At 39.3% G+C, this 14895-nt stretch overlaps 2 pseudogenes; one reads left to right on the top strand and one right to left on the bottom strand.

The window, feature by feature from the left end:
• The first annotated feature begins 1249 nt into the window (after positions 1–1249).
• On the top strand, positions 1250–3648 carry LOC117715535 (olfactory receptor 5P60-like; annotated as a pseudogene).
• Positions 3649–10122: 6474 nt separating this feature from the next.
• Positions 10123–14467, bottom strand: LOC117715461 (transducin-like enhancer protein 6 pseudogene; annotated as a pseudogene).
• Between the last annotated feature and the right edge of the window lie 428 nt (positions 14468–14895).

Genomic DNA, 14895 nt, shown 5'->3' with positions numbered 1-14895 from the left:
TTTGGGCCAGCAATTATTCTGCTGAAATTAGCCCCCTATCATTCTGCAGCCTAGTGACATGATGTGTAGGTTAGAGCTTTTTTTTTTAATTTGTCAACTTGATACCAGCTATAGTTATCTGGAGAGAGGGGACAGCTGCTGAGAAAACACCTCAGAGTGGCCTATGAATAGCTTTGTTAGTCATTTCTTGAATAACAATCAGTGAGTGATGGCCCAACTAAATGTGGGTGGTGTCACTTCTGGGCAGATGATCTTATGTGGTATAGAAAGCCAGCTGAGCAGACCATGTAGAACAAGCCAGTAGTCATTGTTCACACATGGTCTCTGTTTCAGTTCCTGCTTTCAGCTTACATCTTTGAGTTTCTATATCAGTGATGGACTGTGATATTGATAGATAAGCCAAATAAACCCTGTCCTCTTCAATTTGTTTTTTATCAGATCAGTGTTTCACTATGGCAATTATTGCTACAGAAAGACAGAATAATGACAGTGAGATGATGATGAGCAAGTAATTAAAGAAACACTGTGAAAAAAACATACCACCATTGGGAAAAAAACCACACCAAGCATAGTATGGTTAATAGCATTCTATTACAAATTAAGAGAAAATATAGGTCAATATGTAGAAGAAACTCCAAGTTCTTGTAGTTACAGATTGAGAAAAACTATGTAAAATATTTGATTAAGAAACACTCACCTAGCTATATCCAGATTAAACTTTTGAAATTAAAACAGAAAAAACATTAGAAGCAGCCAGAGAAAAAAGGACCCATAATTTAGAAAGTAAAAATGGATCTAAAAGATGGTTTCAGAAAGATAATCATGAAGACAAAATAAGAGGTATAGCATTTTCCTTTCCTTTATTTTGTTCTTTGATTTTTTGTTTGTTTGTTTGTTTGTTTTTTGGTGTGTGTGTGTGGTGTTTACATGTGTTGAAAAGCATGTCTAGACTTCAGAGGAGGATATTCCAGTTCTCTACTCCAAACTTGTTTTGAAATACAACTGCATTTATTTCTAGACCACTTTATATTCTATGTAAGCTGTCATCAAACTTCCAGAAGATTCTCCTGCCTCTGTTTGCATCTTATCATAGAAGCACTGCAAATGCAGATGCAAACGATCACAGCAAGTTTCATTGTAGTTTAGGTGTAAAATTAGGTCTTCAGGTTTTAGTACAAAGTACTTTTACCTAGTGAGCCATCTCATAAGGTCAGATCTTCTCAATAATAGTAAAAAGTCTAGTCGTACCATGGATTTTTCTCTACAAAGTAAGCTTTTCTAAAGTCAAGCCTCTTCATTTTAGTATCTTTTCCCCTAATCTTCCTATCTCAATATGGAGGCCTGATAAATGGCTTAATGTATTAATGTTTTGAAAAACAAATGAATCAGTCCTATACTGTCACAAGATAATCAAATATACAATTATAATGACATATGCTAGAAGTAAACTGTAAACACTATAAACATTAATTAAAGAAAATTAGACTTGTTATGTGAATAGTTGACAGTGCAGAGCTCAGAACAAATACTAAGTACATATACAGAAGGGTGTTATAACAAACACCCTTTTAAAATGACAAAACTAAAAGATGGAAAAGATATTTTTATGCTGTCATAGATGAGAGAAGTGGGAAGGGAGGGAGGTCCCTGTGGTTATAACTTACAGAATGAACAACCTTCATGTTAGTAGACAAGGTCTATGGTTTTATTGTACTTCTATTTTCTGACACAATACTAGTTCTGTCGTCGGACTACAATGTGAAGAAATGCAAAATACACATAGAATCTCTGTAGTACATTATCACCTATTATTGTGTATGAATTTCCTAATAACTAAACATTTTAAACTATATTTAAGAATAAAGATGGTACCATGTAGAGATGCCCCCAACAACACTTGTTTACATAAAGCTTTCAACTTTTAGCTAAAAGTATTTCCACATCACTGTGCCCTTGTTGACATTTCAACACTGTTTAAAGGACGTTTAACAAGTATTATTGATATAGAAGGGTCCTCAAAAATACATAACAAAGTTTATTCTAGTGGGATTAGGCAGGGGATGCTAAACTCTAAGCCATTTTATTTGTTGTTTTTCTAATAATTTATTCTATCACTTTAATGGGCAATGTGAACATAATCATGCTAGTCAAAAAACAGCCCTCAACTTCATTGCCGCCATTTATATTTTCCTCAGCCATTTGGCTTTTGAAGATATTGGATACTCCTCTTCAGTCACATTCATCATGCTGAGGGGCTTTCTCAGGAAGTAAACATTCATCTCTGTTACAGACTGTGTGGCCCAACTCTATTCAGTAGTGACACTTATGTCAGCCAAGTGCTTTTCTGCTGGTTTCCATGGCCTATGAACTCTATGAAGCAAATGTACAGTATACTATAGAAATTTGCAACTAATTTGATGATGACACTTTATACATTAACTTTATAATCTTACAAATAAGAACATTTTCATCATAAAAAACACTGGGTTAACAAGAAATGAAAATACTTAGTAGTTAGCCCTTTGATTAATCCTTTCATTGATCAATAATCTCTGCAGATCTGAATATAAATCTCTCATGAGTTATGTGTTCTTTAAGTGGACTCTTTAGGTTTGAAAATACTGAATCATATGGAATCCTTTGAATAAGAATACTATTGCCATCTTAGTTTTAGTTTTGTTTGGTTAAGACAGTGTTTCTTCTGTGTAGTCCTGGCAGTTCTGAAACTCACTTTATAGAGCAGATTGGCCTCAAACTCACAGAAATCTACCTGCCTCTGCTTCTAAGTGATTAGATCAAGGGCATGGGTTACCACTGCCAAATCATCCAAGAAATTAACCAAGAAATAATCTCCAGCTTTACCTAAATCTAGAAGTTGAAGGTAGAGGTGTGTGTTGATGGAAACTTACGTTATCAATAGGATTTCTGGAGAAGGAACTTAGCCAATCAGACCGCATGGCTGTTTATTCCACCAAAATGTCCACAAAAATCTGTGTTCAGTTGGTTGTGGGATCTTATATAGGAGGTCTTCTTAATGCTTCATTTGCTATGGTTTTCTATTTTACTTTTCTCTTCTGTGAACCAAATATAATCAATCATTTTTTCTGTGACTTTCCTCCTCTGATTGAGCTCTCCTGTTCTGATGTCAGTATCTCTGTAGCTGTTACCTCATTTTCTGCTGGCACAGTTACTATGCTAACAGTGTTTTGTCATAGCCATCTCCTATACCTATATTCTAATCACCATCCTGAAGATGTACTCCACTGAGGGTCGACAGAAGGCCTTCTCCACGTGCACCTCTCACCTCACTGCAGTTACTCTGTTCTATGGGACCATCACATTCATTTATGTGATGCCCAAGTCCAGCTTCTCCACTGACCAGAACAAAGTAGTGTCTGTGTTTTACATGGTGTGATCCCCATGTTGAACCCCCTCATCTACAGTCTCAGGAATAATGAAACTAAGATGTGCTCTGAGGAGACAGCTTGGGAGAAAAAACATTCTCTTAGAATGATCTGTTGTTTTGTCAAACTTAATATAATAAGAGCCATTATGCAAGATCAACATGACTACCATTTGACATTTGGTTTACTAGCTTTCTTCCTTACCCCTTTGCCCTTGTTATCTTTTTCCTTCCAGGATATATAGCTGTTTGGTTTCATTACAATTACTATTTCATATTTTCGCATCTGTCTTTGAGAATTTTATACAAAGTATTTGCATCATTTTCACCATCTCTCCTCAATTCCTCCAAGTATTATAGCTCCCTCTCCCAACTGCATCTTCTTTTTTTTAATCTTATAATACTTTGTTTTAGTCTGTATATACTTGTGTGTGTAGGGCATCTACTGGAGCATGGTTATCCTACATAAGGACAAACCCTTAAAGACAATTACCTTTCCTCATCTCAATATTAATTGTCTATTACTCTTCAAATAGACTTCATGCCCAACTCCCATCTCCATGCTAAAAATTTTGTCTGGTTAGATTTCATACACACTGACACAGATACCATGAGTTCATATCTGCTACCATGATGTTGTTGTCTAGAAAAAAAGGTTTTCTTTGTCATCCAAAGGTTTTTTTTATAGTCATCCACCACCTCTAGCTCTTTCAATCTCCCCCACACAACACTTCTTGACAACAGCTCATCTGCTTATAGAGAAGAGGGGAGTGATATGGATATCCTTTAGAGCCTATGCCTTCCATTGTCTCTAATTCTCTGCCACAGTATATTCCTGATTATAGTTTCCCATTCCTCTATTCCCTCCAGTTCCTCTACACCTCCTCTCCCCTATGCTTGAAGTCCACCCCTTTTCTGAATCTGTAACTTTCAAATGTCTTATAGTACATTGAGTAATTTTAATTTGAGGGTATATATATATATATATATATATATATATATATATATATATATATATGGGTTTTTATTTATAATTTTAGTTTTAATCCATTCATGGATAGGTGAAGATCTTGCATTTACAGGTCTAATAATCTTTTTGCATTCAACATTAGCATTTTCAAAGGCTAGAGATTCAATTTAAAATTTTTTAGTGTTGGATCTAATATTTTTCTATTTAGAGTTGAAGTCTTTCTTTGTAAAAAAGTCATTGAGAGAGTCATCTGAACCCTGGGTTGTTTTTGTAGATGATTCCAATCATCCTTGTTTATCAACCTTGGCCCAAAAATTAAGGCTATTGTATAGCATTGTTTGAGAATGGCATCATCAAAAATAATCTGTACTCTTAACTCAGAATATGGACCTTCACCTCATAACTGACCCTTGACAATATTAGTGACTCTAGTCCTATTTTCTCACTCCATAACTGAAGCCTCATTTTTTTCGCCACACTAGTCATTCTAGTTGAGGGCCAGGTTCTAAGATGGGTCATCAACTCTCTCCAATCTTTTGGAATAATACAATTTTATGTGGCCCAATTATTAAGTTTCTGTCTTACATAGGGTGAATATAAGCCATAGGTCATTGTGGTGTCTTTAAATTTCTTAAGTCTAGTGCATCTATGGGTTGTTACTCAAATTCTATTTTTTTATTGGATAGTTTATTTATTTACATTTCAGATGTTATCCCCTTTCCCAATTCCCACTCCCTTAAGACCTCTATCCCATTCTTCCTCCTCTTTTTTGCTTTGATACCATTTTAATTATATGCAAGTAGTAAGTCCAGTTCTAGGTTGAGGAACTAGCAATACATAGATGCAAATAGGCAAGGAACAATCAAGATAATAAACACAAAATAGTCAAAGAACAAGCAAGGCAAAGAAGGTGAGTGATCACTCCCATGATCACTATTCCTAAGGGCTTATAAGGATGACCAAAATATCTGAGCCTATTTCCCTGCCCTAGCCCAAAGTCATTTTCACACATGAAGCCTACTTCTTAGTTCTAGCCTAACATTTATATTCCTGCCTGAAGCCTACTTGTTTGTCCTAGCCTAAGATTTAGATTTCTGACTAAAATTACTTCTTTGTTCTAGCCTAATGTCAGATGTCTGCCTGAAGCCCATTTCCTTGTCCTTGGCCAATGTCAGATTCCTATCAAGCAACCTCAAAAGCTCTCCACATCTCTCTCTTTTTTATTTCATAAGCAAGACTGAAACTATCTTAGGTCGTTCTGCCAAGAATGCCTTTCTTACCCATCATGGAATATGCAGTATCAAAGTCAATGCACTTCTGTCTTAGGTAGGTAAGGCTCTGTGCAGAATTTTTCCCATCCTTGGCTTGCCAGCCTGTTAAATTAATAACTCTATATGGGGGTCAATTTTTAGGTTCAAGTCATGTACTTTGGCTGGCAACATGTTGATGTTGTTAAAGACTAGTTTTTACACAATGGGCAGGAATAAAAGTATTCCCAAATAAAAGTATTCCCAGGACAACAAGGGCTTGTGTGATCAAACTATATATGCCATTCTTGACGCTTGACCAAAATGAAAATAGCAACCTCAAGCCATAAATAATTTTATCAGCAGCATCTGCAGCATCAAAGCTCAGCAGAGCAGGATTCTTTAATTTAATAGTCTCACTATACAAAGTTGAAACACCCGGAGATGTGTTAGAATTATGCCAAATATCCTGCAATTGTCTTTCAACGTTTTCCTAATTATAATGACTATTATTGTAAATTTTAGAACTAACATGAATCCAATGGTATTAGCCATGACACTCGAGATAGCTCCTTACTCTTAAACGCTGAACCTCCTTTCAGTGATTTGAATGTTCCAAATGCCTATCTAAATTCTCCTGTATACTCAACACATTAGTAATATTTTTTGCTAAATGATTAACAAAAGTAACTGTCTTAACATCTTGTGTCAAACCGATTGAAGAATCAGTGGTGCTAGCAATTAATGTAATTAAAGCTCTTATACCAGCCATATTCAGGTCCACTACCCTCTTGCTTCTGCTTAAAGACTAACTTACTTCTAGTACTTGCAAGCTTTTTTCAGTAATACTCGGGGCAATAAGACAAAAGCTGGTTGATAGAACCCTGTAACAGACATACCAGGTTTTAATACACTAACATAATTAGAACGTGTACAATCAATGCAACTTGCATTAAATACTGTAGAAGAAACAAAAGTAATTTTAACTTGACAATTAATAGAACCTTAACACATGCACTAACACTTGTTTGAAATCAATATTCTGCCCCAACTTTATCTCTTGCTAACATACCATCATAGAGAACTGCAGCTAACTTGCACATATGTCTCTGAAAATGGCCAGATCCAGCTTTCAAATGAAGAATGTTATTTTCAAAATTGAATTGATTTCTATACCAGTCCATGATTGAGTCTGAATAACTGGTCACATTTAATAACAATACAAGAGTCATTGTAACATCTCTTTTTGATTCTCTGTTCCACAGGGTCTAAAAGCTTGAGGCAAGGCAGCTTGTCCCATCTGGGATATAGGCAAGCAAAGGTGGGTCAGAAACATATGTCCAATACAGTTTCCCAGTTACCATTGTTAGGGCACTTAACAAGCTCACAGGTCAGCATCATTCTTTGTCCTAGCATCAGCATGTCTCACCAATCACTCTGGAAGCCACCATGCTCCTTTAGCATCCTGCAGAAAAAAAACATAAACATACCCTCTGCCCCAGATTAGATACCTCATTGGGATCATGCCATATGACAGTAGGTGGATCCTTTAATTTCACCTAGGCATAAATATGCCTAGGTGTAGGGTGCCATAGACACTAGGCAGAAAGTTCCTTGGCATCCAAATTATTTTAAATTGGATATTTTATTTATTTACAATACAATAAAAATAGTGGAGCATGTGTTCTTGTTATATATTGGAGAATTTTTTGGGTATATAGCCAGGAATGGTATAGTTGGGTCCTGAGGTAATATTGTGTCCAATTTTCTGAAGAACTGAAAGAATGCTTTCCAGAGTGGTTGTATGAGCTTGCAATCCCACCAACAATGGAGGAAAGTTCCTCTTTCTCTATATCCTTCCCAGCATCTGCTATTACCTGTGTTTTTGTCATTGTTAAAGACCAGTCTTAGTCATGGTGATCTGATAGGATGCAGAGTATTATTTCAATCTTCTTGTATCTGTTGAGACCTGTTTGGGGACCAATTATATGGTCTATTTTGGAGAAGGTACTATGAGGTACTAAAAAAGAAGGTAAATTCTTTTGTTTTAGGATGACATGTTCTATGGAAATCTCTTAAATCCATTTGGTTCATAATTTATCTTAGTTTCACAGTGTCTCTGTTTATTTTCTGTTTCCATGATGTGTCCATTACTGAGACTGGGGAATTGAATCTCCCACTATTATTGTGTGAGGTGCAATGTGTGCTATGAGCTTTAGTAAAGTTACTTTTATCAATGTGGGTACCCTTGTATTTGAAGCATAGATGTTCAGAATTGAGAGTTATCTTGGTAGATCTATCCTTTGATGAGTAGGAAGTGTCCTTCCTTATCTTTTTTGATAACTTTAGGTTGAAAGTTGATTTTATTCAATATTAGAATGGCTACTCCAGCTTTTTTCTTGGGACCATTTGCTTAGAAATTTGTTTTTCCATCCTTTTACTCTGAGGAAGTGTTTGTCTTTATCACTGAGGTGCATTTCCTGTATGCAGCAAAATGCTGGGTCCTGTTTATGTATCCAGTCCATTAGTCTATGTCTTTTTGGGGGGAATTGAGTCCATTGCTGTTAAGTGATATTAAGGAAAAGTGATTGTTGCTTCCTGTTATTTTTGTTATTAGAGGTGGAATTATGTTTGTGTGGCTATTTTCTTTTGGGTTTCTTGGAAGAAGATTATTTTCTTGCTTTTTCTAGGGTGTAGTTTCCCTCCTTTTGTTGGTGGTTTTCCTCTATTATCCTTTGTAGGGCTGGATTTGTGGAAAGATATTGTGTTAATTTGGTTTGTCATGGAATATCTTGGTTTCTCTGTCTATTGTAATTGAGAGTTATGCTGGGTATATTAGCCTAGGCTGGCTTTGTGTTCTCTTAGTGTCTGTGTGACATCTGTCCAGGATCTTCTTGCTTTTATATTCTCTGGTGATAAGTATGGTGTGATTCTGATAGATATGCCTTTACAACTTACTTGACCTTTTTCCCTTACTGTTTTCAATATTCCTTCTGTGTTTTGTACATTGGGTGTTTTGGTTATTATGTGACAGGAGGAATTACTTTTCTGGCTTAGCCTATTTTGAGGTCTGTAGGCTTCTTGCATGTTCATAAGCATCACATTTTTTTTTTAGGTTAGGGAAGTTTTCTTCTAAAATTTTGTTAAACATATTTACTAGCCCATTGAGTTGGGAATTTTCACTCTCTTCTATACCTATTGTCCTGAGATTTAGTCTTCTCATTGTGTTCTGGATTTCCTGGATGTTTTGGGTTAAGAGCTTTTTGCATTTTGTATCTTCTTTGACAGTTGTGTCAATATTTTCCATGGTCTCTTCTGCACATGAGATTCTCTCTTCTATCTTGTATTCTGTTTGTGATGCTTGCATCTATGACTCCTGACCTCTTTCCTAGGTTTTCTATCTCCAGGGTAATCTCCCTTTAAGATTTCTTTATTGTTTCTACTCCCATTTTATGGCCTGAATAGTTTTGTTTAAATACTTCACCTGTTTGGTTGTATTTTTTGTAATTTTTTTCAGTTTTTTCTTATTTTTTTATTGGATATTTTATTTACATTTCAGATGTAATCCCCTTTCTTCCTACCCCCAACCCAGAAACTCACTATTCCACCCCCCTCCTCCTGCTTCTATGAGGATATGTCTCTACCCACTCTCTCACTCCCACCTTCCCACCCATGATTTTCCCCACACTGGGGTGTCCAGCCTTCACTGGACCAAGGACTTCCTCACCCATCTATGCCTGACACTGTCATCCTCCCCTACATATAAAGCTGGAGTCATGGGTCCCTCCCTATGTGCTCCCAGGCTGGTGGTTTAGACCCTGGGAGCTCTGGTTGGTTAATATCGTTGCTCTCCTCATGGGTCTGAAAACCTTCATCTTCAGTCTTCTCTCTCACTCCTCCATTGGCAATCCCATGATCAGCTCAATGGTTAACTGTGAGCATCTGCTTCTGTATATTTCAGGCTCTGGCAGTCCTCTAAGAAGACAGCTATATCAAGTTCCTGTCAGCATTCACTTTCTAGCATTCACATCAGTGTCTACCTTTGGTGACTGCACAAGAGATGGATACCCAGGTGGAACAGTCTCTAGATGGCCCCTTCTTCAGTTTCTGTCCCACACTTTGTCTCCATATTTGCTCCCATGATTATTTTGTTACTCCTTCTAAGAAGGGCCAAAGCACCCACACCTTGGTCTTTCTTATTCATGAGCTTCAGGTGGTTGTGAGTTACATCTTGGATACTGACAGTTTGGGGGCTAATATTCAATTATCAGTGAGTGAATACCATGTGTGTTCTTTTGAGATTGGGTCACCTCACTCAGGATGATATTTTTTAGTTCCATCCATTTACCTAAGAATTTCTCAAATTAGCTGAGTAATATTCCATTGTGTAAATATACCTCATTTTCTGTATTATTTCCTCTGTTGAAGGACATCTGGGTTCTTTTCAACTTCTGGCTATTATAAATAAGGCTTCTATGAACATAGCGAAGCATGTGTCCTTGTTACATGTTGGAGAATCTTTCGGCAGTGTCAGGGACCTGAAACAGTTTTGCTCCTGTGGGCATGCTGTGGAGGGTGACCAGGTTGTCCACACCTATGCTTGCCCACCACTGGCCATCTGGGGAGAACTTGAGTCCAAGATGGTCTTGTCCTTGGTGCCTGCAGTGAACACCTGGCTGCCTTCACTGCTGAACAGGCAGTGCTGGCCGTTGGCCAGGCCCAGTTGCAGCCAGTCTTCAGTTAGTTTGTGAAACAGGCTCATGATCTGGGACTGGAACAGACACTCCATTGATACCTTGGCCATCTGCAGGTCCCAGCATCGCAGACAGGCATCCAGGCCCCTAGTCCAGACACTGTCATCTCTGACCACAAGGCTCTTGGCTGAGCTGTCAGGGCCTTTGATGTCCCTGACTATTCCCTGAGTCCGTAGGTCCCATATCCTGACCGTGCCATCTGAGAAGCCTGTAAAGGCCATGTTTTCTTTTGTGCTGGCCAGCGCCTGGCAGGACAGGCCCTTGCAAGGCAGCTGGTACTTCTCATACAGGGACGAGGCTGCCAGGTCCCACATGAAGGTAAGTTGTATCCACCTGTGAACAGGGTCCTGCCGTTGGAGGACAGCAGGCAGGTGCGCAGGTATGCCCTGTTGGCCTGGTCGCTCCATTGCAAGTGGCTTTCGGGGTGTCTGTCCTCAGCCACCTGGCTCATGAGGTTCCACACCTTGATGCCACTCTGGCTGCAGGTGAAGATGTGCCGTGTGAAGGAGCTTATGGCTGTCACCAATAGCAGCTCCTGGTGTTTCAGCACATGCACCTTCTGCAGCATTCGGGGGACCATGAACTCCCCAATTGCAGGAGTGATGTGCCAGGTCTCTTCCAGCGGCTCTCTAAGACTTCAGAGTCCCAGGACAAGGGCTGCAGAAATTTATCAGCTCTTCTAGAAGATTCCTGGCTCTCAGATTGGGGCTAACTGATATCTTCTTGGTAATCACCTAGCAGGCCTGAGGGGGACTTGCTCAGGATGGGGTCAGCAGACTCACTCAGGCTGTTTCTGTGCCTGGGCCGAGGTTTCTGTTTAGAGTCTTTGCTTTTCTGTGAGAAACCCTCACCCCTGTGCTCCTGTTGGTTCTTTTGGCCGCTGTCCATGAAAAATTCCAGAGTTCCTGGGTCAGGAAACCTGGCCAGAACTGGGACTCCTTGTACCAGATAGACTGTGGATCCTGGGTCTCATCAACCTCTGAGAGGAACCGATGTCTGGTGGACAGTTGAGGCCCTGGGGTGGCTTTGAACTTGGGGTCCTGGAGGGCTGCAGACTTTGGGACCTCTTTGTCTTCTTTCTTAACTGAGTTCTGGGTGGTCTTGCTCATCTCCAGGATGCCCCGGGTCCTGGTGACCATGTCTATCACCAGGAAGAAGTTCTCCACCAGGGTGGTGATGTTGACTAGGTGGATCATCATTTCAGAGAAGATGCTGTTGAGCTCCTCCAGCAGCCATTCCATGATGGATAAATACCTACTGGAGAAGTTGGAAGGCAAAAGTCCACCAAAGGTGCTGTTGTCCTATCTGGGGGAAGGAAGATTCTTCATCTAGAAGATTCTTGAGGTTACAAATCAGATTCTACAAGTTCCATGCAAACCACCTGCAGGAAGCGGGCTACCCTCACGCACCACCACTGAGGCTGGGGAGGTCCCAGGGATCCCAGAGGGAGCCTCAGAGGTCAGCCAGGTTCAGGCCAGGAGTTATTTTTGTTATTAGAGTTATTTTCTTATTTTTGTTATTAAAGGTGGAATTATGTTTGTGTGGCTATCTTCTTTTGGGGTTGTTGGAAGATTACTTTCTTGCTTTTTCTAGGTTGTTGTTTCCCTCTTTGTATTGGAGTTTTCCATCAATTATCCTTCGAAGTGCTGGATTTGAGGGAAGATATTGTGTAAACTTGGTTTTGTCATGGAATATTTTGGTTTCTTCATCTATGGTAATTGAGACTTTTGCTGGGTATATATTCTGGGCTAGCATTTGTGTTCACTTAGGGTCTGTATGATATCTGTCCAGGATCTTCTTGCTTTTATAGTCTCTGGTGAGAAATCTGGTGTAATTCTTATAGGTCTGCCTCTATATGTTACTTTACCTTTTTCCCTTACTGCTTTTAGTATTTTTCTTTGTTTTGTGCATTCGATGTTTTGATTATTATGTGACAGGAGGAATTTCTTTTCTGGTCTTGTCTATTTGGGGTTCTGTAGGCTTCTTGAATGTTCATGGACATCTCTTTCTTTAGGTCAGGGAAGTTTTCCTCTATAATTTTGTTGAAGATGCTTACTGTCCCTTTAAACTGGGAATCTTCACTCTCATCTATACCTATTATCCTTAGGTTTGGTCTTCTCATTGTGTCCTGGATTTCCTGGATGTTTTGGGTTAGGAGCTTTTTGCATTTTGCATTTTGTTTGACAGTTGTGTCAATGTTTTCCATGGTATCTTCTGCACATGAGATTCTCTCTTCTTCTTGTATTCTGTTAGTGATGCTTGCGTCTATGACTCCTGATCTCTTTCCTTGGTTTTCTATCTCTAGGGTAGTCTCCCTTTGAGATTTCTTTATTGTTTCTACTTCTATTATTAGATCCTAGATAGTTTTGTTTAATTCCTTCACCTGTTTGGTTGTGTTTTCTTGCAGTTTTTTAAAGGTTTTTTTTTTTGTGTGTGTTTCCTTTTTAAGGGGTTCTACCTGTTTACCTTTGTTCTCCTGTACTTATTGAATGGAGTTATTTATGTCCCTCTTACAGTCTTTTATCATCATCATGAGAAGTGATTTTAAATTTGAATCCTGCTTTTCCAGTATGATGGGGTATACAGGACTTGCTATGGTGGCAGAACTGTGTTGTGATGATGCCAAGTAACCTTGGTTTCTGATGCTTATGTTCTTGTACTTGCCTTTCACCATCTGGTTATCTCTAGTGCTACCTGCACTCACTGTCTCTGACTGGAGCCTGTCTTTCCAGTTTTCTTGGTTGTATGAGAACTCCTCAGAGTCCAGCTGTCTCTGTGATCCTCTGATCCTGAGATCCTGGGTGAAGGAGCTCCTAGGAGTCAGGCTGCCTCTGGAATCCTGAAATCCTGGTGTGACCAATCCCCTGAGATCCTGTGATCTTATGTTCTTGGGTGTGTTAGAGCTCCTTGGAATCCAGCCTCCTCCGGATTTTGTAGGATTGGGTGCAGAGCTGACATTCAAGGTCTGCTTGGGGCACTGGTGCATACCAGAAGGCGCCACTCAAATTCTTGATAACTGTGTGGATTTCTTTTTATTGAGGCTAATTCCCTTAATTTAGCTAGTAAAAATATTGTAGGGTTTCTAAGGAACTTGGAGTGCTATTTTGCAGTCTCATCAAAAGGTGGCTCTGTAGGCTTTAGATTGGATTGAACTAAAGATGATTCAAAAGTTTCTCTAATTTTTGTTTTTTTCTGTTTGTTGTAACTTAGAATGGATTTTTCAGCACTTTTCTTATTTAAGTCTACTTTACTCTGACCTCTATTAAGTAGAATATATAAAATTACAATAATTACCCAAACCATAATTATTTCTATGCTGATAATCAAAACAAAATTGAATGGAGTACAAGTTCTTTTGTCATTGTATTCTCCATTTTTTTAAAAAAAAACAGAAAATACTTTCTTTTTAAACTTTCTCTTCTTCCTTCAGAAACTTCACATTATTGTTTTCAGCCTAAATATTTTTGTTTACAATGGTCTATACGCAGTTTATTTTGTTTCTTCAACACCTAAGGAGAATTCAAACATACCTTACCTAATCAGTGTCTGTGTGCTGGACTTGGATAGCACATGGCTATGGTGGGTGGCTCTACTCCCTAAAGTTAGTCCAGCTTTCTGCCTTCTGCTGACAGTGGCTACAGCCACTGTTGGATAACTCACTCCAAACTTCTTTGCCTGCCACTCTGCATGGCTGCAGGCTTTTATCACAGGCACCTGCCAGCTGCTCCTTCTACCCTCCACAGCTCTGGGAAAGTGGTAGGCCCACAGCAACAGTGGGTAAGGGCTGTGGATGAGGCAGGCCTGGGCTGGAAGGTGGATCTGCTCTCTGTGAATGTCAGGACCTGGCCCAGAGACTGCAGTGACATTCTGGGAAGTGTTTCCCTTGGGCCACAGAGTGCAGAAATAGAGCCAAGCTAGGCCTAGCCTCTTTAACCAGCAGCAGGGCACTGGAAGGGGGTGGCTAAAGACAGTGGTGGCCAGGCTTGCACTAATGGCCTAGTCTGGGCTACTGTGGTGCCAGCTACTGGTGACTGCTCTGTACACTTCACCTTTCCTGGATCAGGGGCCCAGTGTGCTCCCTGCTCACTGCCATTCTGGGCTTGGCCACTCACTGCCTCAGACCTTTGCTCACAGAGTAATATGTTGCCCAACCTTCAGTGTTCCATGAAAGCCCTTAAAGGAGTCTCACCTCCCTTCAAAAAGCATGTAGGCTTTTCAGAGAAGCATGTGACTGCTAGGAAAATGTTTTCCCAGCATTTCACCAGATTTTTATTTTTATTTTGCCTAATACCTGGATCTATTGTTCTAAGCTTGGACAAATATGCCCTCACATTGAATACCAAATATCTCCTGACTGTCTTGGACTTGCCAGATCCTGAATAATTACATGGAGACTGATTATTATTTTATAAATCATAGACATTATAGTAAGGCTACCTTTAAGCTGGCTCTGACTTAATTAACTTGTTAATTCCAGCTAATATACACTATGTGACCATCACTTCTCTCTCGGTCTAGCAC

Source organism: Arvicanthis niloticus, chromosome 1 (assembly GCF_011762505.2).
Source record: "Arvicanthis niloticus isolate mArvNil1 chromosome 1, mArvNil1.pat.X, whole genome shotgun sequence".
In the NCBI taxonomy this organism is placed as follows: domain Eukaryota; kingdom Metazoa; phylum Chordata; class Mammalia; order Rodentia; family Muridae; genus Arvicanthis; species Arvicanthis niloticus.
The sequence above is the reverse complement of the archived record's forward strand: the minus strand, read 5'-3'. Positions and strand labels throughout refer to the sequence as shown.